General features: G+C 37.7%; 1 protein-coding gene and 1 pseudogene across 1 annotated transcript in view; one reads left to right on the top strand and one right to left on the bottom strand.

Annotated features, from left to right (window-relative positions):
- The window catches only part of Pacrg (parkin coregulated), a 539,156-nt gene that overhangs the window by 230,365 nt on the left and 286,998 nt on the right, over positions 1-21,793 (top strand). The window lies entirely within an intron of this gene.
- Positions 14,060-18,913, bottom strand: LOC105743271 (annotated as a pseudogene).

Raw genomic sequence — 21,793 nt, 5'->3', positions numbered from 1 at the left:
CAAAAAACAAAAAAGATAGTTTCAAAAGTGGATCATCAATGTGGCAGATTTAGAGAATTCTAGTAATGACCTGGTATTGTACATCTGTTGCTTAGTTTTTAGACTATTTATACATATTGATATATGATTTTTTAAATTTTAGGACAATTCTATGGAACATCAACAGGGAAATATTGTCTTATTTACTCTACCTATAGATAGAAAACAATGCAAAAGGATAATGAGTTGGTTTAAGAACTGTGTTTCTTGGATTTAAAACAATTACGCAGAAGACATTCAAATATTGCTTGATGAAAACAAGTATTAGTCACAGCTGATCCCAAATAAGAAATATTTGGTAATGTATGACACTTTAGAAAGCTCATTAAATGTAGCTATAATAACTATACTGTAAGAAACTGTGGCAATTGCTAGGGTAGAAGTCTAAATTAAACATCACAGGATCATGAGATTGAAGAGTGATTATGTCTAGAGAGAGAAAGAGTGGTGGGGTGACTTTACAAAGGAAATACAGTAGAATGGAATTGAAGCAAATTCAACTCAATAAAAAAGAGGATTACTATATACAGACAGAACAAAAGCTACGTGGGTCCATTTGAAGAATGACAAATCCGTTGGTACAGTTGGAACCATGGATGCCAGAAAGGAGACAGAGACAATACAGTGAAATTGAAACACAGAAGACACTGCCTCTGAAAGACCTTAGAATGGCCACCCAAGATCTAAAGTCATTTATAGGGTGTGAACCACCAAGCATCTTGCTATTTTGGAAAAGAAGCTGGTTTTGAATAGGAATCCACTATGTTCCACAGAAAATTGTATTTGGCCATTTTATAGACCATAGATTAAAATAGATAATATTTATCCTAATATTTATAGACATCAGTGGAATAACCTCACTTTTGTAAGTAAATCCCAAGAAAATAGCCAAATCTATTGAAAAAGCTTAATACATATTTAGGGTATTTAGGATATTCCCTAAAATGCTAAACAATAAGTAAAGGGGGTAGTTCTACAAAACATGGTACAGTTACTTGTTGGAATTTATGGAAATATAATAACTTTAAAATTTTTCAAAGATTTTTAATCATAAGAGGACAGTGTCAAACTATAATAAAAGAAAAAAGTAGAAAAGTGTGATTATGGTTTGATCATGATGTTTTAACAAAAATATACATAAGGAAAATCTGAGAGGTAAATGCACCAATATAGCAGAAGCTACCAAAAGTGAGACTACCAGTGATTTCTTTTCTTTAAGCATACAGTGCTCTGCACTCCTCTAAGCAGGTATTAGGTTTGAAGAGAAAAAAAAATCATACTTCAATAGCCCAATCAAGAATAGAGAAGTTCTTGAACCAAGGGTAGGCAGTGTGAATGCAGTGAAGGGTACAGAATTAGGTTTGAGCCAGAATGTTTTCACTGAAAGGAAGCTAAGAAAATCCTGACAGAGAGGTCCCTACAGGGCCTGACTACGTCTGGTTGAATGGTGGTGTTCTGGGTCACCACAGCACGTGCAGAAAGAGAAATAAGGCCAGGAGGACAGGAAACCCTGGAACCATTAATCCTGTTAAGATGTCTCTGGATTAAGACACAGCCTACTAGATTATTAAACACATTTTGGATATCTGAGTGAGTCATAAAGGTATATGTTTAGGTATATATGGTGTCTGGCCCCTTCTTCTCTGGCACTGTTCCCCTGCTCAGCTTCCCAGCTGCCCTTGACTAAGCAGATTTTTTGGCCATGTCTTTCTACCATGAGATTTCTGCCTCAGAGCCTGTTGACTATGTACTGAATCTTCTGAAATTATGAGCTACGTTAATCTCTCCTTCTTTAAATTTATTGTATCTTGGTGATAGGAAGGCTGACGAATACAAGCAATTGGTACGGGAGAAGTGGGTTTGATGCTGTGACTACCTGATCGTGTGGTTTAGCACCCTTGCAAACTAGTTTACTGGAGAAATTTGGAAAGACTGTGATGCTAGCTAGAGAGGTCTTAAAATGCAGTAGATGCAACCAGATGAGAGATTCTAGGCAAAGCTTAGAAGGCCAGTATACTGATAGGTATGTGTATAGTAAAAGCCAGGCTCACAAAGCTTCAACTGGGATCAAGGATTACATTGGCCATTGGTCTAGAGGCCATGTGTGTTATTAAATTTATCTTCATTTTTCTATAGATTAAATAATCTTATGGAGGAAATTTCAATACAGCATCTCAAGAATCAGCATGATTCCATCCATTACAGGTTAAAGAGGCAAAAGTGTAAACCTTTCATTTGAGAAGACAGTCCCTGACACACCCTCTTTAAGAAGGGCCTCCTAGAGAACTGGTTCCCTGAAATGTACTTCACTCTGCTTAACTATTTGGATACTCAAGTTACTTCAACCATAATCTAAGAGGGCCTTGTTACTGCTTCAGCTGGCAGCTGACTATGGCACTATCCATGTAATGTTGGTTTTATGCATATACAGAATACAAGAGTTGTAAGATTAGGGAGACGTCCATCCAGTTCTCGTAGGGAGGCCTGGGAGCCCATGTAAAGAGCCCCTAAGAGGGCAGCACATGAAACTATAGAAATAAAGCCATAGGTGCAGTGAAAAATCCCAGGAAGTTGGAGATGGCAGGATTGTGGAATGACTGCTGAAAACTACTGCCTGGGAGTAAAACAAACCAAAAGAGAGCTAGGTGGTCTGCTGTGGGCAAGGCCATGGGTGCTGAGCTGCCCACATACTCTGAAAGTCACATCTTACCACCATGTGTCCCAGACACATGCTAGACCTGGAATTACAGGACTTAATGTTTGCCTTGCTGAGTTATGGTCTTGCTTTCACCTGATTATTTTCTATCCCCTGTACCTAACTTTTATAATAGAAATGTTCTATATCTTATACTGGATTTTTTACAGAGGTTCATAGCTAAGCATTTGCCTTGAGTCTCAAAAGAGACTTAGATTTTTAAAAACTCTGGAACTGTTAAGACTTTGGGAAAATAATTATTTCCAGTTGTACCCAAACTTGCTGTGTCATGTCAGACAGAATTATGAACTTGCTTGTATATTTTTGGAGAGTAAGTATTGTTTAAGAAGATGTGAAGTTGGCATGGGTGGCTTATAAAAGTTAATCTTGATATACCAACTCCATTGAAATTAAGAAATACCTAGCAAATTAGTATAACACATTCCTGGGTATGTCAGGTGGGTCACGAGTCATGGCCTTGGGTACTATGCATGGCCCCTCACCCATTCCTCTCTGGCAGTATTCCCCTGGCTGCCATCAACTAAGTGGCTTTGTTTTGCCACGCTTTTCTGCCACAAGTTTTCTGCCTTGAAGTCTACTAACATGTGTTAAATCTTCTGTTGCCAAATGTAGAAAATTCATTATGCACTTTGATACAAAATAGACTAAGAACATTATACACAAAGGCACTTATTGCAAGGTCTTGCCTATAACAAAGAACACACTTAAACAAACAAAACATCCTCCAACTAGGGAAATGGTTAAATTAGGAGAAATTCATTCAATGGAATATAATGTAGCAATTGAAAAGATAGTAAAAAAGACAATACCATGTCCAGTTTTTAGTTTTTGTTTGTTTTTTGTATTTTAGGGAATGAATGAATTTCTCCTAGATTAACCATTTCCCTAGTTGGAGGATGCTTTGTTTCTGTTTCAGTATGTTCTTTGTTATAGGCAAGACCTTGCAATAAGCGCCTTTGTGTACAATGTTTTTATTCTATTTTGTATCTACAGGGTGTTCAGGGTCTCACTACTAGATCGGACTCATAGTGATCTGCCTATTTACAGCCTCCCAGGAGCTGGGATGACAGGCTCACGCTACCACGCCCAGTCTCTTGTCAAGTTTTTAAATAATATGATAAAATTATACACAAGAAAATACTATGTCAATGACCTTTTAAAATACTATATAAATGAGACCTGACTAATCACATATATGAATCTTTTTTTTTTTTTTTTTTTTTTTTTTGCGGAACCGGGGATTGAACTCAGGCCCTTGCACTTGCCAGAGAAGTGCTTATTCTACTGAGCCATCTCCCTGGCCCCTATGAATATCAATAGTGATTGTCTCAATACAAGACATTGTGAATAATGTCTATGCCTATGAATTATTCTTTTCCTTAAAAATATTCTTTTCTATGAATACCATCCATCACTATTATTACACATTATTGTTTTAACTAGAGATTTTTAAAAAGGAAACGTAAAATTGAAGAATATGTGCTGAGCAATCAGGGTGAAATCATGGATATGAAAATTACAAGACATACATGTAATAGTCAAAGTCATAGGTAGTCTTTAAATTCCAAAAATTATGTTGTCTCCCTTAATAACTGTTTAGAACACCAATTTTATACAATAAACTGAAACGTTTTAATGATTCAGTCATGTTTATCAAAAGTTAATTAGAGTCTTAGGCCTTTGTCATTTGGGGATGTTCGATTGAATGAGCATGATTTTTAAAATTGATTTGATAAAGATAAAACTTGACATGAGTGTACAGTAATTCGTTTTCTTACTTTTCTTCAGAAAATATGTCATTTTCAATTTTAATTTCAACAGAATATGGAGCAAATCTACATAAGGCAAAAATGCTAATGATTTGTTTGCCCTAAGATTTGTTTTGTTCACTGTAATTGGCTTGTTGGAATGTGTCTGTCATATGCTAATAACAGTGAGAAAGGCTAAATATGGTTTATTTGATTACATTAGTCCTTACTGTAGTGAAACTAGCAAATTTATTTGGATCTTCCTTAGATGCTTGGAATGAAAAATTACACAACAGTGCCATGGTCGTCTCAAGTAACAGATGACGATCACTGATGAAAGGCGGGGAATTAAAAAAGGATAGCAGGATGAGGCAGGAATTAGGACTGCTCTGTCAAAGTGAGCTGTGGACTCAGGACAGACCTCACAAAAGAGGTGACAGTTTGACACCTGACTTTAGAGCAAAGCAGTCATAAAGGAGAGAGACATTCATATAAACTCATTAAATACTACCAGATTAATAGCAGTTCATATTCTGATCAGCTAGGAATAAGTGTAACCTTGCCTATGCTGGCCAATACTGACATTGTCTGACTTTCAATCTGTATCTGTAATGTCAAGCATCTTTTCCTCTATTAATTTGGCCATATATGTCTTCATTGAGTTGCTTATTAGCATCTTCTGCTGATTTTTCTTGAATTCTCTTTATCTTACTGATGTGAAGAAATCACTCATATATTATGGTTGCTGATTCTTTGCCTAGTGATATACTTCTTTTCCTCTTTGGAGTCAAACTTTCTGAACCCCATACTTACTAACAGAGCATCCTTAAGTAGGTAGTTATCCCCTCGGGCTTTAATATTCTCAGCAGTAAAAGTGAAACAGTGGCAGCACCACCAGAAAGACTTATTGTGAGGATTAAATGAGTTACATTAGAAAGTACCTAGAACTGCATTTGAAACGTAGTAAGTCCTAGCTAGACACAGGCTCCTGTTATTATTTCTCATCATACTCCTGTAATTTCCCTCACAGATGAATGATTTTCTAACACACTCAGCATGAAGGGTGCTGCCCTTCAGGTGTCCTAGCTCCTAGCAGGCATCTTTATTCCAGCTCCCTGTCTCATGCTTGGACTTGTTCCGGGCCCTCAGGCACATATGACTCAGAATTCAAGCTTCTGGGATGAGAGCACTTCGCAGAGAGATTCTCTCTGACCTCCACCCATCACCCTCCTTGCTCCTCCATATTGTGTGGCCCTTGTGTTTGTAGACGATGAATATAAACAAAGATTTGTTGCATTGTTTTGCAACGTTTCTCCTTTTTTTTTTTCAGGACCAGGGATTGAACTCAGGCCCTTGCGCTTGCCAGGGAAGTGTTTATTCTACCAAGCCATCTCCCCGGCCCCTATTTCTCCATCTTTTAAAAAAAAACTATGAAAAGTTGTTTCTAAGTTACCCAATATGTAGTTTTGATGAATGTTGAAGTCTGTCCATTTTTTCCCTGTGATGTGGTATTTCTTTTCCTTATTTATAGTAATTCATTTTTATTAAGCATTAGAAATATTCTTCTCTCATATTTTTGTGTAGCAATTCTTAATAGTCAAATTTAACAATTTTAACAAGATTTAAGCTATTGGAAGCAGGCTTAAGAAAGTCTCTCTTATCCAAGAAGTACATAAAAATGATTTATTAAGTATTTACATTTACTTCCTCTATTTCTGGTACTAAAGGTTATGTATAATTGATTTTAGCATAGGAAGCCTATTAGGAAATCTAACAGTTTTCTTCCAAAAGGTTTAGCCTGTTGTGAGGATAGATATGTCTTTGTAAGTAATTATTCTTTTCTTCATAGAAGCAGCCCTCGATGTAGGCGTTGCCATCAGTCATCAGTGTAGTTGCAAGCTACATATACATTCCTTCTGTAGGGCATGGTCAACAGTAAGAATCACCAATCTGCTCTTTCCCATGCCCAAACAATAAAGAATCTGTACTATTACATATTGGATAGATATTCATACTGAAAAAAAATAGAAAAAAGAAGATATTTTTAGATAGTTGACTTATCATTAAGAAATTAACCAATAATAAATGCTGGCAAGTCTTTTGCATAAAAGGAACCCTTCTTCATTACTGGTGGTAGTGTAGACAGAGAAAACCACAAATGGAAGTCAATATGGTGAGTCCTCAGGAAACTAAAAATAGAAATTCTACTTGACTAACCATTCCCCTTTTAGGTATCTTCCCAAACAAGGTAAAGATATCACATCACAGTGATCAATGCATACCCGTGTTTATAGCAACACAATTCATAATAGCCAAATCTTGGAAACAGCCTATATATCTACCGACAGATAGATGAATAAAGAAAACATGGTACTGTGTTTGTACACAATGGGGTACTCCTCTACCATAATGAAAGATAAACTTGAGGCACCTGTAGGAAAATGAATGCGCCTTGAGACCGTAGAATTAAATAAGATATACAGGCTTAAGTTTTGTGTGGTTTCTCTTATATGGATGATTCAATATATAGGTAAAGTGCAACATAAAAGACCAATAGTAGATAAGAGGAGAAAAAAGTTACTGTAATCCAGGATGGACAATTTATTTTAAAATTTACCATAACTTAGTATAATTCTTGCAAGTGTTCTATGTGTTTTTTGACCTATTCAGTTGGATGTTAATCTATATATATGATCATTAGCTGTATAAGGATTTTTAAGATTAAATAAATGAATGTGGTGTGCCCAAGTAAGAGGGGGTTGGAGGGGAAGGGGCAAAAGGATTTGAGAAGTGTAATGTGCATGTGCCAGATCTCTACAACAAATGTCACCATTATGTACTATAAACACGTAGTAAGAAAAAGTGAATTTTTTTAAAAAAATTAAAAGGTTAATTGTGCAATCAACTCAGATCATCTTGACTTCAAGTACTGAAACAGTCAGGCTTTGGAAAAGATTGTACCAAAAGTGTCTAGGCATAAATAAAACTATAGAACTCATGAGATTGCAGGGAGCCCCACTTTTATTGGTAAGAAGCAGCGAAGATTGCATTTACTTCTTCTTCTCAGAATACAAACCCCAGCCCTGGCACTCACTGATGGTGTAATGTTGAACAATTTTAACCAAACTTCTCTGAGCCAGCAGATACTATTAAGCACTTATTATGTACAAGTTACTGAGTGGCCTGTGAGGGTTAGGTACCTTCACTGTAACCTGTAGTTGAAAGGTGTGTGTTAGAGCTCTAACTCATAATAGAAACTCCATGTAAGGTTGAATCTTCACTACTTACTTTGCTCTTTAAGTCTTCAACCAATTTAAATTGGATTAAACACAATAAAAATTTAGAATAAAATTGCTTGGCCTTATATATACTTCCTTAACATTTTAGTGACAAATAAGAATTCCTTTCCTAAAGAGGATTAGCATTTTAATTATAATAATTGTGTTTACTAGATGAAATCTGATCTTCCTTTGCAATGTTTAATCCACTAGACATGACTAATTTTCCTGTGAGTTTTGCTTTAACCTCAGCCTTTCTGAATGGAGTCTTATTAATCCTGATGATTTATGACCTGCCCTTGGTATTTTGCAGTCTTTAGTATGAAATCTTTCATTTAGAAAACTGCAAATGGAAGTGTGAACCTCAAGTATTACTTAGGAACATTAATTAGGAAGCATGACTATAAACAAAAATGCCTACACTGGTAATCATTTTACAGCTTATAATTGTACCGAAACCCTCCAACTGTATGTACTTGTAGCATCCTATGGTTAAATTTCTTTAAATGAACTGTTAAAGAAGAAGTCATAATCTGGATTTGATTTAGAAGAGCCTGATGAGCAAAATTCTAAACTATGCATCTGAGTGAGGTAGCGGTGGGATAAAGAGTTTTAATCTGCCCTACCCAGGCTACATTTCTTTTTCTCCTGTTGTGGACCTGCTTGACAGCCTCTACATGGCACCAAGCTCTATGATCCAGGAATGGTGGCCAGTCACTAGAATCTCTTCTTGTCTGGCTCCTGCTGGAGAATCCTCAGGAGTAGGGATCTGAGAGGACACATGAAGCATCCTCCACCATACATGGACCAGGGGCCCTGTAAGAGCAGAACCCCCCTCTCTCTCAACAAGGGGACACAGGGCATCCTTAAATTGTAATGTTTGGATCCTTCTCAGACAAGTCAGTCTGTACTTAAATTATAGCTTTGGCATTCTATCTGTGTGTGATCTAGAGTGTACATCTTCACATGCTTCTCCTGTAAAATGAGGACACTGCAGGTGTTGCATGGACTATGGGTGAAGTTTGTAAGGGTGCCTGTGGCTGAGCAGGAACTCAGCAAATGGTGATTTGCATACAATTAATTCAAATCGCTGTACAGTTATTTTTTGTGGGCTTGGATTGGGTGCTGCTATTCTTCAGGCTCTAAGCTAGATACTGAGAATACAAGGGTCTGTACCCTTGGAGGGCTTTACTAATTAGGGAGGAGTCAGGGAGTCATAAAGGAACCTTCCCTGAGCGTGACCTGAGGCAGGGCAGAGTAGTAGTGGCTTATAGAAGGCAACCAGGCCTCTTAGCCAAGCCTTTGGGGAACTCCCAGCACAAGCTTCCAGAGATCTTGAAGTCTTCTGGGATGGAAGGGACAAGCACATGGCAGAGGCCTGGCATACCAAGGGCTCCAAGAAAGCTCCAGTGTAAGTTGAAAACTGAGTTCTATACATAGTGCCAACTGGAGAGATGGAATGTTCACTATCCAATAACCAATTTTACCCAATGTCCAAAAGTTAAATGAAGCTGAAAAGGAGGAAATGGCTCTTCAGGAGGGGAATGGGGAACAGCAATGTAATTTTTCAAAGAGCAGCCGAGTGGTGCAACTGACCACGAGGAATTGGGGCTCTATGATTCAGTAAAGCTGCTTTCTCTATCCTACACACAACTTTAATATTTGCAGATTTCCCAGACACAGCTGCAGAGAAAATCCCATCAGCAGCAGGATGAGCAACTATTTTCTTTAGTGAAATGAAAGAATAGAACAGGTTTAAAAACCATGAGACCAAATCAAAGAAAAGAAAAAGAGAAGCAAGCACAGCCCTCTGGGCATGACCTCAGCTACAACTCAGTCTCTCTCTTGTACATTGAAAATGTGCATTTTCCCAAAGGATATACTTTGCCATTTACACAGCACAATTACTACTTTAAGAAATTGTCTCCATTGCATTTGATTCTTGGTGCAATTTGATTTAATTATATGATGTCATTTATATGATGTCAAGTTTTGGACTTGAGCAAGCAGCATAGCCTTACACAAGAAAATATAGAAAAGTTACACTGATAAGATTTCTTGTAACTTTTTACTCAAGGTAATTAAATTCTGGCCTAATGTGCCAAAGCAGAACAGTGTAATATACATTTTGGCGTTTGTTTAGCCCAAGAAAATTCACTCATCCAAGAAGTCACTGATAGTGTACTCATTTAATATAATTACCCTATTATGCATAAAATAATGTGTTTAAAGAGAGTTAGGCAACCTGCTTTAATCACTGTAGTAAGTTGTAAATGAAATGAATTGAAATAACCTTGACTATAATATTAAAAATATTGAAAGCGTTTTACACTGGCTTAGCTCTTGCTACATAAAAATAAATTTTTCAGAATGACATTAAATATTTTAAATATTTATTTGGAAGTAAAAGTGTTAAGAACTTTTAATTAAAAAGTTGATCTATATTACACATTCTAGGCCTATCTAGTTGACAGCAAAATTGTGTTAATGACAGTGTGTTGTATATAAACAAAATAGGTTGAAACTCTGCCCAGCTTGCTGACCATCACTGCATTTGTTTCTTGTTAGACAGGCCATAACGTACAACAGTTTCTTGATTAACTGTCAGTAAGATATTTTGTTTGTCTTTCAAGTCTTCTTTCTGACTGACCTTCATGAAGGGTACAAATATGGAGCAAAAGAGAAAGGGAGGTAATGAAAAATCACCTGAGCCAAACAACAGTGATTTAAAAAATGCCTTTTTGGGGGGCACTTAATAAAAAGATCAGACATTATAAGAGAGCAGCATTCATATCTTAATGAGGTTTGTGTTGCCTAGAATACCTTCATCACAATATACACTCAAAAACCAAGGGTTGAACGGCAAAGTGAATCAATCGGTAAATCTAGGGAAGAAGCCTCTTTGCATTTTGCAACGCAGTTTGGTTGAGTAGTTGGGTTAAGCTTTGCTTATTGACAAATGGATAGAGCAGATTACTGTAGAACATGGAGAAACTAGATCTTTTTTTCCTATTTCCTTCCCTTCTTTTCCTGTGAAGGTGTTTTCTTAGGATCACACTTATGTTCGAGCTGTGCCTACTGACTATGGATAAACTTGAATCTTCCATAGCCAGGTTGGTGGCCTGGAGGCCATGTGTTGATGTGTTGGATGAGCCTGAGCAGAGATGTCTTGAGACATCAAGAATGAGAATGAGAATTTTGGACCGACAAGATAGCTCAGCTGACTAAATTCAGCTCTTAATATTTCTGCTTAGGCAGAGTGTAGCGGCTGGGGTTCAATCCCCAGCGTGCCATGGCCATTTAGACTGGGTGTGGTGGAGCACACCTGTAATCCCAGCGCCTTGGGAGGCTAAAAATACTGGGATCACTATGAGTCTGATCTATGTAATGAGACCCTGTACACCCTATACTCAATACAAAAGAAAAAAAAAGTGAGAATTTTGATGCTCAGATCGCTAGCTTTTCTTCAAAACTGCAAGATCTGACAGTGTCATGCTTGCATTCCTGCCTGTCTGAGGAAGAGGTTGCAGTCAGAAGAATCTTTTTCCCCTCTAGCTGCCAAACGTTACTACTACATCAGTTCTCACCGTTTCTGTGCATTCCTAACACTGCAGTCCACTGCTAATTGACACTAATTACTTTGTTTACATTATTTTTCATCTTAAAGTAGAGTAATATTTCTGTGCATTCAGATTACCTGGCTGAGCCCACATTGCCAGACAAGTGGAAGGGAGAAGACAATCTTTGTGGAAATGAATAATCATCTCTTATTCATTAATATGCAAATAAAGTATGCCCATGTGGCAAGAATACAATACCTGTTTCAACAATTCACTTTCTTTGCATAATTCCTGTAAACATTTGAACTTTAAACCCTTACTTAACAATATTAATAATGAAGGGAATGGGAAATTGAGTTTGTGGTATAAAAGTGGAGCCAGAAATATTAAGAGCTGAAAAAATAATTGGGGAAAGGCTGGATAAAAAGGATGTAGATGAAGCAAGGACATTCAAACCACATTTTTGTCTATAACTACTTCTTGCTGAATGTTGTCAATTAATTTTTCTGTTTCTCTTCCTCACTTTTTCCATTTTAATTGTTTTTTCTATTCCTCTATTCTCTCCAGAAATTCTTTTGTTTGACCACAACCAGAGTTGGATGGACTTGTGAAATAATGACAATAACAACATTAATAATGATAATAGCACACATATTTTAGTATCCTTCTCTCTACCTGTCACTGGGTTAGTTGCATTAACCACATTAACCTTAATCCTCACAATTATTATTTAAAGTAACATTGCACCTTCATTCTTGAAGGGGACATGAGTGAAGCACAGAATGCTTAAGCAATTTTCCCTTGCTAATAAGAGCAGATCCACTATTCAAATTAGGTCTACATGGCTGCACGGTGCATGCTCTTTCCACTTGGTCTTCCTTTATAGTTGGCTAATCATTCCACTGGATCATTAGCTCATGTGTAAAAAAAAATAACAACCATATCAGTCTGTGTTAGAGTTCATTGATCCTGAATTATAACTTAGAAAAAATTCTTTAACTATAATTTAAATCGCAGTTACTTTTTGCTTCCTAAATTACCACATGAAAAGATATCAGAATTACAGAGCTTTTACTGTTTTCTAATATGTATCTGTACATATATAACTTTGCAATGAAGCATATTAGCTATATTATAATGTATATACAGTTCCATAGTATATGTCTGCTTACATATGCAGTCTAATATATGTGTGGGACTTAAGGTGTGTTTGAATAAAAATATCTGTTTATTTGTTCATTCATTTATTTTTTTTCAAAATTTTATTGATAAACAGATAGCAATGAGACAGTTTCAAATCAAATCGGAAGTAGAGTTTCAACAATGTTCATTCATTTATACAGAGTGGTAGCACATAAATCAATGTATCACTTTGAGTCAGTCAACCCAGGATACAAAATACCATTCTATCAGCAATAAGGCCTTGCTCAAGTATCTTATTTGTATTTCAGTTGTCTTATTTTTAAATTCGATCAACAAGGTCAGTTTTATTTGAGAAACAGAATGAAAACACACACATAAAGATATTTAGGTTATCTGTTTCTTCCTGAATATACTTTGATAGCTTGTGTTTTTCAAGAACTCTATGCATTGCACCTGAGTCATTGCGTTTGCAGGCATAACCTTCTTCTTAACTTTCTCTTATTACATTTGAGGTGTATAGTCTGTAGCAGTGTGATCGAGTCCACTTCTGTAAATGGCAATTTGTGCTCTTCTATTTTTGTGCTAACCTTGCCAGAGGCTCATCTGTGATACTCATCTTCTCCAAGAACAAATTTTAGGATGTATGCATGGCTTTTATTTTTTATATTTTATTAATTTATACATTTATTTGGTTCTGATTACTTTGGCTTGCACTAGCTATTCTTTTCGTAGAATATTAAGGTCAAAGCTGAGGTCACAGACAGATCTTTCTTCTTCTCTGATAGGGATTTCAGCACTGTAAATGTCCTTTCAACTATTAATTTAGACGCAGGCAATAAATTTTGACATTTTTTTTTACTCAGTTAAAAATACTTTAAAATTGTCTGTCCATTTGTTTTTTGACACATAAAGTCATTTATCTTCCAAGTATTTGAGGATTTTTCAAATGTGTTTTTAATTTTTTTGATGTATTTAGTACAGGGGCTGCAGGGTCTACAGGGTCTCACTGCACAGATCGGACTCATAGTGACCCTCTTGTTTGTAGCCTCCCAAGTGCTAGCAATACAGGCACCCACGACCACAGCCAGCCTCAATTGCTGTCTCAGAGCACACCTGGGCCGGGGCCGGCACAGCTGGCTCAGGATCGAGCTCCCAGCCCCTGCATCTGCCAAAGCAGGCACTTCAATCGGCTATATATATATATATATATATATATATATATATATCAGGCAATTATTTATTAGATAAATAATGTCAAATGAATGACTAATTAAATACATAGAGTGTACTGACATTTCTCTTGGCACAAAACAAGCAGGAACACCTCTTTCCCGCCATCCTGGCATCTCCAAATCAGCTGATAACAGTCTTTTTTTTTTTTTTTTTTTTTTTTTTGTGGAACTGGGGCTTGAACTCAAGCCCTTGAGCTTGCTAGGCAAGCACTTATTCTACTAAGCCATCTCCCCGGTCCCTAAAGATCAGCTCTTTTTTTCCAGAACTGGGGATTGAACTCAGGCCCTTGTGCTTGCCTGGGAAGCACTTACTCCACTGAGCCAACTAAGATCAGCTCAAACCAGCTGATAGCAGAGTGTCCAACCTCCTGTGCTCCTGAAGATCGGTTCTGTTTTAGGGAGATTTTGTTTTTCTTTTAGACACTAGATTTTTCAGGAAAAATTCACCTGCTTTATATGAAGAACGCACCAGGGGGCCGCAGGCGGTGTAATGAAATCCAAGTTCATTTTCTACTTTTTCCTAGTATTTAAACTTTTCGGGTGTAACATATTCTTCAGCCTTAAGGTGGTGCTTTGTGGGCTGCATATATTGCCCTAAAGTTAAACAATCCACATCTGATTCACGAAGTGCTTTCAACGTCGCATATACTTGCTCATCATTCTCGCCCAAACCCAACATTATTGATGTTTTTGAAATAACAGCCAGCTGGACCTCCTTGGCGTGCCTGAGCACATGCAGAGACTGGTCAAAGTTGGCCCGAGGATCTCGAACTTTCCTCTGTACTTCTGGAACTGTTTCTACATTGTGCGCATAAACATCTCATCCTGACAGGGCAACCTTCTTTACTGCTTTAAGATCTCCTCGGAAATCAGGGGTGAGGCACTCCACAAGGATTTTTGGATTCCTTTCTTTCAAGTGTGCCACAGTCTTTGCAATGTGCTCGGCTCCCCCCTCGGGTACAACATCTCGATCTACAGATGTCAAGACAGCGTAGTCCAGGCCCCACTCCGCGATGGCCTTTGCAGTGTTGTAGGGCTCACTGGTGGGGGGGGGAGGGGAGGGGAGGCGCTTTTCTTGCAGTCTTTACAGAACAAAATCGGTAACTCTTGTGCAGGTGTCACCCATCAACATGATCGTGGCTGTGGCAGTGGCATATTCGCCACCTCCCCAACACTCTCCAGTAGTGGGACATCGAACTTCCTCACACACTGTATGGAGATTTAAATTCCGCAATGTATTTTTCAGTTTATTGTCATTTTTCCCCATTGGAATCTCGTTCTTTAGCCTTGGAGGCAGCCTTAACCTTTCTCCTTTCTGGCGTTTTAAGTTGCCTTTGTATTCATCCCAGTTGCTCTTGTCTGCAAGATCACCTGATACAAAATCTTCAAAGTCTGGCCCATTCTGTAAAAAAAAATTTTTTTTTTTTTTTTATCTGACAAGGAAGTTAATGTTCTGAGTGGGCTGCGTAAACATCTTCCAAACACCGGGGGCCCCAGGGTGCTGGCTGCGTTCCCACAGCATAGAGACCTCAAATATATTTTTGTTGCTAATGTTTAACTTAATTTCACATGATCAGATGGCCTACTTTGTGGGACTTGAAACCTTTTAGCTCCATTGAGACTAGGTTTATGACAAAGACTATGGTATGGTTATTTGGGTGAAAGGTCTGATCTACTTTTTAAAAGTACTGCTGCTGCTCTTGGCTATGGGATCTATACATGATGTGTCGACGGTGTTCTGTATATCAACTAATAAATTGTTCATGTTTTTAATACCTTTAATAATTTTTTGTGATCTACTTGATATTGAATGGCACTGAAATCTCTGAGGATAGTTATGGATTTTCTTATTCTACAGTTCTATAATATGTTTTCAAGTTGTTATTGATTGAATAAATATTTAGGATTATTGTATCCTCTGGGTAATTTGACCTATTCATTTATCAACATAAAATTACTGGCAGCACAATTTATCATAGCTAAATCTTAGAAATAACCCAAATGCCATCAACTTAGGAGTGGATAAAACAGATGTGGGATTTTGTACAATGGAGTAGTACTCAGCTGTAAAGAAAGAAAAACTTGAGGCTTTTATAGGTAAATGGGTGCAGCTAGAGGCTAGACTCATAAATGAAATAAATCAGACCCACATGTGTAAATATCATACAGTCTACTTAGTGTAAGAAACTGAAAGAGTAAATAAAATCTGAAAGGTGCAATAAATTAGTAAAAGGAACAGAAACTAAGCAAAAGGAATGAATACACAACTGGGATCAGGGAAATGAGAAAAAAACCAAAAAAACAAAAAAGGAAGGAATTAAATAATGTATATTTGTACATAGGATAGCTAAGATGATTGAACTACTAATTTCTATCAGTTTTTGGAAAGTAGAAATTAATGAACTGTCCACTTTGCTCAATTTTATATGCTTATTTCTGGTTAGCTGAGAAACTACACTGAAGGCAACAAGATGCAATATAGTGACCACTGTTGAATACCTGTCCTCTTGGATGTTTTTTTCTTTTGAAATTCAGTATTATTTCTGATGTCTTATCTATTTTTTTTTTTTTTTTTGAACTGGGGATTGAACTCAGGCCCTTGCACTTGCCAGGGAAGCGCTTATTCTACTGAGCCATCTCCCTGTCCCCTCTTATCTATTATTTCGGTGTTCTCTTAAAAAGTACTATTTTATCCCTGGTAAGTTGCTGTACTCTGAAATCTACTTCACTGATACTAATATGCTCAGTTCAGCTTAAAAAAAATAATGTTGGCATTATCATTTTTACTTCTTTTACTTTTATCCATTTTTTAAACTAAGCTCCATTCATTTTGCACACTTTTTATTTTATTTTATTTTTTATGTATTTAGTACAGGCTCTACAGGGTCTCACTATACAGAGTGGACTTCTAGTGATCCTCCTGTTTTTCAGCCTCCCAAGCGCTAGGATTACAGGCTTGCACCACCACACCCAGTCTCAGTCGCTGTCTCAGTGCACCCTGGAGACAGTGCCAGCACAGCACTCAGGATCGAACCCTGGTCCCTGTGCCTGCCCAAGCAGGCGCTTTAGTCCACTGAGCTATCTGGCTGGCCCTTCTTTTACTTTTAGTCTACTTATATCTTTATATTTAAAGTATATTTCTTGGAAACAGTGTATAATTTGTCTTGTCTTTTATATAATCTGACACTATTAGTCCTTTAACTTAATAGATTTTAATATTAAAAAGTTATCTTGCCGTTCTTTTATTTGTTGTCCTTGTTCATTTTTTTTCCTTTTTTGTGAAAATCGTCTGCTAAGTTAAGATTTTTTATGATTTCCTTTTACTTTATATAATAGCTCTGAATTTGTACTATATTATTTTAGTAGTTGTCTTGAAGTTTATAGTACATATTTTAACTGAGAATTTCAAAGGAGATTATACCTCTTCATACAGAGTATACAAGTAATACAACATTTGGTTGTTTCTTCCCCCAAATTGTGCTCCACTGTATCTTTGCTTCCTTATATTATAAATTCCACCAGATATTTTTGCCTTAAACAGTCAGTTCTCTTTTAGAGACTTAATAAGAGATAAAAGTATGTTTTAACCCATCGAGTTGCCCCTTATGATCTATGATCTCTTCCTTCTTCAGTGCAGCCCCGGGTTCTTTCCTGGCATTGTCTTCCTCCTGACTGTTCAACACTTTTCCATATTTCCGAGTTATAAATTATTTTATACATCTAAATAGTCTTTATTCAATACTCACCTTTGAAAAATATTCTTGTGTATTTTAAAGTAACTTGCCTTGTGGGAAGCATGTCTGTCACTCATTGGCTGTCTCCCAGACTCTCTCCTTACCACTGGAATTAGGCGATTGGTATGTGGTTGTTTCTTGTGCTTCAAGTTTACTGAGCTCCTTGGATCTGTGAGTTTATAGTTTTCATCAAATTTGGAGAATTTTCAGCCATTATTTTTTCTCCTGCAGCCTCTTCTCTGCCTTAGGGAGTCCATTTGCACATATATTTGAAATTGTTCCTTTGCTTAGTAATTTAGTGTTTTACAGTCCTTTCTCATTTGAATACTTTCTCTCATTATACCTCTGGATACATTTATGTTTGTTCCTCAGTGTATGATATGCCATTAATTCCTTCTAGAATCTTTTTAATATTATTAGACCTGTTAGTTTTTCATTTCTAGAGTACGATCAATCTGTATTTCAAAAATCTATTCTATATCTCTACTTACTAAACTTCTGACTTTTTTTTTTTAATGTATTTGCTCCAGGGTCTCACTATGCAGCTTGGACTTGTAGTGATGCTCCTGTTTTCAGCCTCCCCAGCACTGGGATTATAGGCATGTGTCACTACATCCGGACTCGGTGGCTGGCTCAGCGCGCTCAGGGGGCGGGACCAGCGCAGTATGTGGTATCTGGGATTGAACCCCAGTCCCTGTACTTGCCTAAGCAGGCACTTAGCTCACTAGCCCTTAAACTTTGAGTTCTTGAATACATGTTACAGTTAGAATAGTTGTGTCCATATCCTTGACACCAACCCTGCCGCCTGTATCAGTTTTTAGCCTAGCGACTCATTTCTGTCCTCACCAGTCTTAGTATCCAGCTTATTTGCACAGTTGCTAAGCGAAGTCATTGTAATTTTAATTTGTTGATTATCAGATATTTTCAGATTCCTATAGATGTAATGTAGTTTTGCTCTGGGACATAGTCCAGTTGTGTAGAAAAAGTTTTGATTCTTTCAGATCTTATTTTCAGCTTTGTTGGTTAGAACCCAGGCCACAGTTAACTGAAGGATAATTTTGCACTCCTAAGGCAAAGCCTACTGAGTCCACTATCCAGTAGGCAAGGATTTATGAAAATGTCGCCTTGAACAGTGGCAGCTGACACTGTTCCTGCACACAAGTGCTCCTTGGGTTGTGTTCACTGTTGTTCTCATGGGGTTTCTTCTCCAGACTCAACTGGGTTCTTCACACATGAGACCAGTCAGTTTTCAACTGAAGACTTGAGAAGGACCTGGTGCACTTACTCTCCTTGGTCTCTGTCCCTGGGACTAGCTTCCTGGGCTCCCAGAAGCCCCTGCTCTGTTCCCTCCATATATGAAGATCACTGGGCTCCACCTGGATTCCATTTTTACTGTACTGGCTGTAGACTTTCTCCAAGAAGTGGCTTGCAGTGATTACAGACCTTACTTTGAATGTTCCCATCATTAGGGGATCACTGCCTTTTATCATCTGATGTCATTTCTTTCCCAGTCTGATAGAAAGATATAGTTCTTTCCCAGTCTGCTAAGCTCAGGGAATAGCATATCATTGGGAAGCTGGACATTTGGTCCCAAACATGTGAACAGCAACATCCAGCAGTTCCAGTTCAGCTGGGTTTCCCACTACTCACTGTATTGCATTGGAAATCCATTCTCTCAAGTCTCCCTCACTCTCAGTTTTCAGACTTACCAGAGGTTAGAGTCTCTTTTGGTCATAGTTTTCTGTTTATAACTCCAGAAGCGTATCAGAAAGAAAAAGGAACTCTTAACATGTTTCAACTAGTCCTTTGAGCTTCCCTCCATGTTACTTTACCCAGTTAGATCCCAAATTTTTCCATTATTTAACACACACACATTCACACACATGCACACTCACACACACACTCACACACATGAACACTCACACACACGTGCACACTCACACAATGTACACACACATGCATACTCACACTCACATGCACACTCACACATTCACACGTGCACACACACATACACACATGCACACACACTCACACACATGCACACTCACGTGCACTCACATCCAGCGGTGGTGCTCATTTCCTCAAGGGGATGTTGCTACATGAACTTTTGGTGAGACACTTTCTAGCTATGACATCTTAAAATAAAAGTGAACATAACAGCAAAATTCAATGATCCTGAGAATCTTCAGAAGATTTTTGAATCTAGCAGTTAATTGAAACTGCTGACTAACTACATATACTGATACCTGTGAAGTAAGCAACTGAACTGAAGATGGTAATCTGCAATAGTAGTTTCATGCTTGGAGTGCCTGTCATTCTGGTCTTCTGAATATGGGCTGCTTGTCATGACATGCCAGTTGCTGCTATGCTGTCTCTCGGGTAGATGGTTGTTCAAAAAGAAGGGGATGGTGAATGAATGCAAGAGACAGGAAAAGGAATATTGTGCGACTGTCCTGCTTCAAGGTTGTGTGTGGTTAGTTTTTTGGACTTACGTGTAAACAAAAGAACTATATAATTCTTTATGGCTATTTTAAAAATATATCCTAATTTTTAAATGTTTTTTATCATATTCTATAGGGACTTAAAGTTCAACATATCAATACTTGATGAAAAATACCTGTTCCATGTTATGCCTAAGATGTTTGATATTCAGACAGATAGTGAAGTTAAGCTTAACAACCTAAGTTGTATGGTAATAACAATAAGCTTGTCTTCTGGATGGTTAACAACCTAAGTTTGCAGACCAAATTAGAGAAAAAGGAGGGCTGCAAGGAAAGCCAACTTTTTGGCCCTAGCCTTCTAAGGTCAATTAAGACTCAGGACATATTAGAACTTGTACTGTTACATCATGTAACTTGGTAGTGTCCCAAATTTTCTGATCAAAGAGATTATGGGGCCAAAGAGGAAAGTGATTGATGATGTAGAGTGTGTCTAAAGAGAGTCACATGGAGAGAAAACTTTCTCTCAGGCTTTCACAGAGAGCACATTGGCCAAGCAATGGCTGTGACTCTTCCACATGGCTGACACTGACAAAGGATCTACAATCTGAGGTACAGGATCTCAAGATAAATCCTGAGGGGATTTCACTGACCTTATCAGACCCCAAAGCTACAACTCTTGTTGCATAGGGCCTGCTTTACCTTGGTCTTAACCATCCAGCAGAAAAGTATAAAAAAGAAATATAACCCAATACTATTATGGGCTACTGGACTCTTAGAATATTTTGCTGAGTTTACACACCTATAATATTCAAATAATGGAACTTAACAAAAAAGGGGATACAGATGAATGTCCATTTTATATCTGTGTATTCCAAGTGGCTAGGATAGATATATAGTTACATTCTCTTAATGAATAGAGGGATTTGTTCTAATGGTGTTTGTAAATAGGATATCATGTCCGCATCTGGTACAACAATTAACCACTAGGAAGAATGTATGCAATGTGTTAATTATTGAAACTGTCCTACCAATTTGATTTGAAACTCTCTCATTGCTATTTGTTTCTCAATAAAATCATGAAAAAAATTAATAAAAATATGTATTAAACCAGAAAAAAAACCCAGCAAAATTTCTGCAGCAAAATCACAAATAATTGACTCTGGCACTTCTGGAGTAGGTCTACACTCAAATCCACATCTGATCTTGTAGAGACCAGTGTTAGTCTGCTATGTTCTTTAAAATCCTGGTGAGAAGAGAGATTCATCCATACAAGATCACTCATGTCTAGCCTTCTTCCTGCCTCCATGTGGAAAGTCACAGGAACAGAAGAATGAAGACATCTTTTTTTTTTTTTTTTTTTTAATGTATTTAGTACAGAGTATACAGGGTCTCACTACACAGATCGGACTCCTAGTGATCCTTCCTGTTTTTCAGCCTCCCAAACACTGGGATTACAGGCGCATGCCACCATGCCCAGTCTCAATCTCTCTTTTAGCATGCCCCTGGAGGGGGCAGCATGGTGGGCTGGGGATAGAACCCCCAGTCCCTGCATCTGCCTAAGCAGACGCTTTAGTCCACTGAGCTATCTGGCCAGCCCAAAGACTAATCTTTTTTAAGGTTTGGCCATAGCTATTTAATTGAGTCCCATCTAAAGACTTTCTCTAGGACTCTGTCTACAAGGAGCTATATTCATGCCATTTAGGACAGTGGCTCACGGAGCAGGGGAACCTTGCATTCCTTTCCCTTCTTCTCAGGCACTGATGTTGGGCCTGCAGAGTGATGACATGCAAAAGAGAAAGGGGTCCTCTAATCTACTAATCAGAGCACTCAAACTGTCACGTCTTTAAGATAAATGACTGATGGGAGCTTCTTGCACCCTAGTGTACATATAGCTCTCAGCAA

Source organism: Octodon degus, unplaced genomic scaffold (assembly GCF_000260255.1).
Source record: "Octodon degus isolate 3935 unplaced genomic scaffold, OctDeg1.0 scaffold00112, whole genome shotgun sequence".
Lineage (NCBI taxonomy): Eukaryota > Metazoa > Chordata > Mammalia > Rodentia > Octodontidae > Octodon > Octodon degus.
The sequence above is the reverse complement of the archived record's forward strand: the minus strand, read 5'-3'. Positions and strand labels throughout refer to the sequence as shown.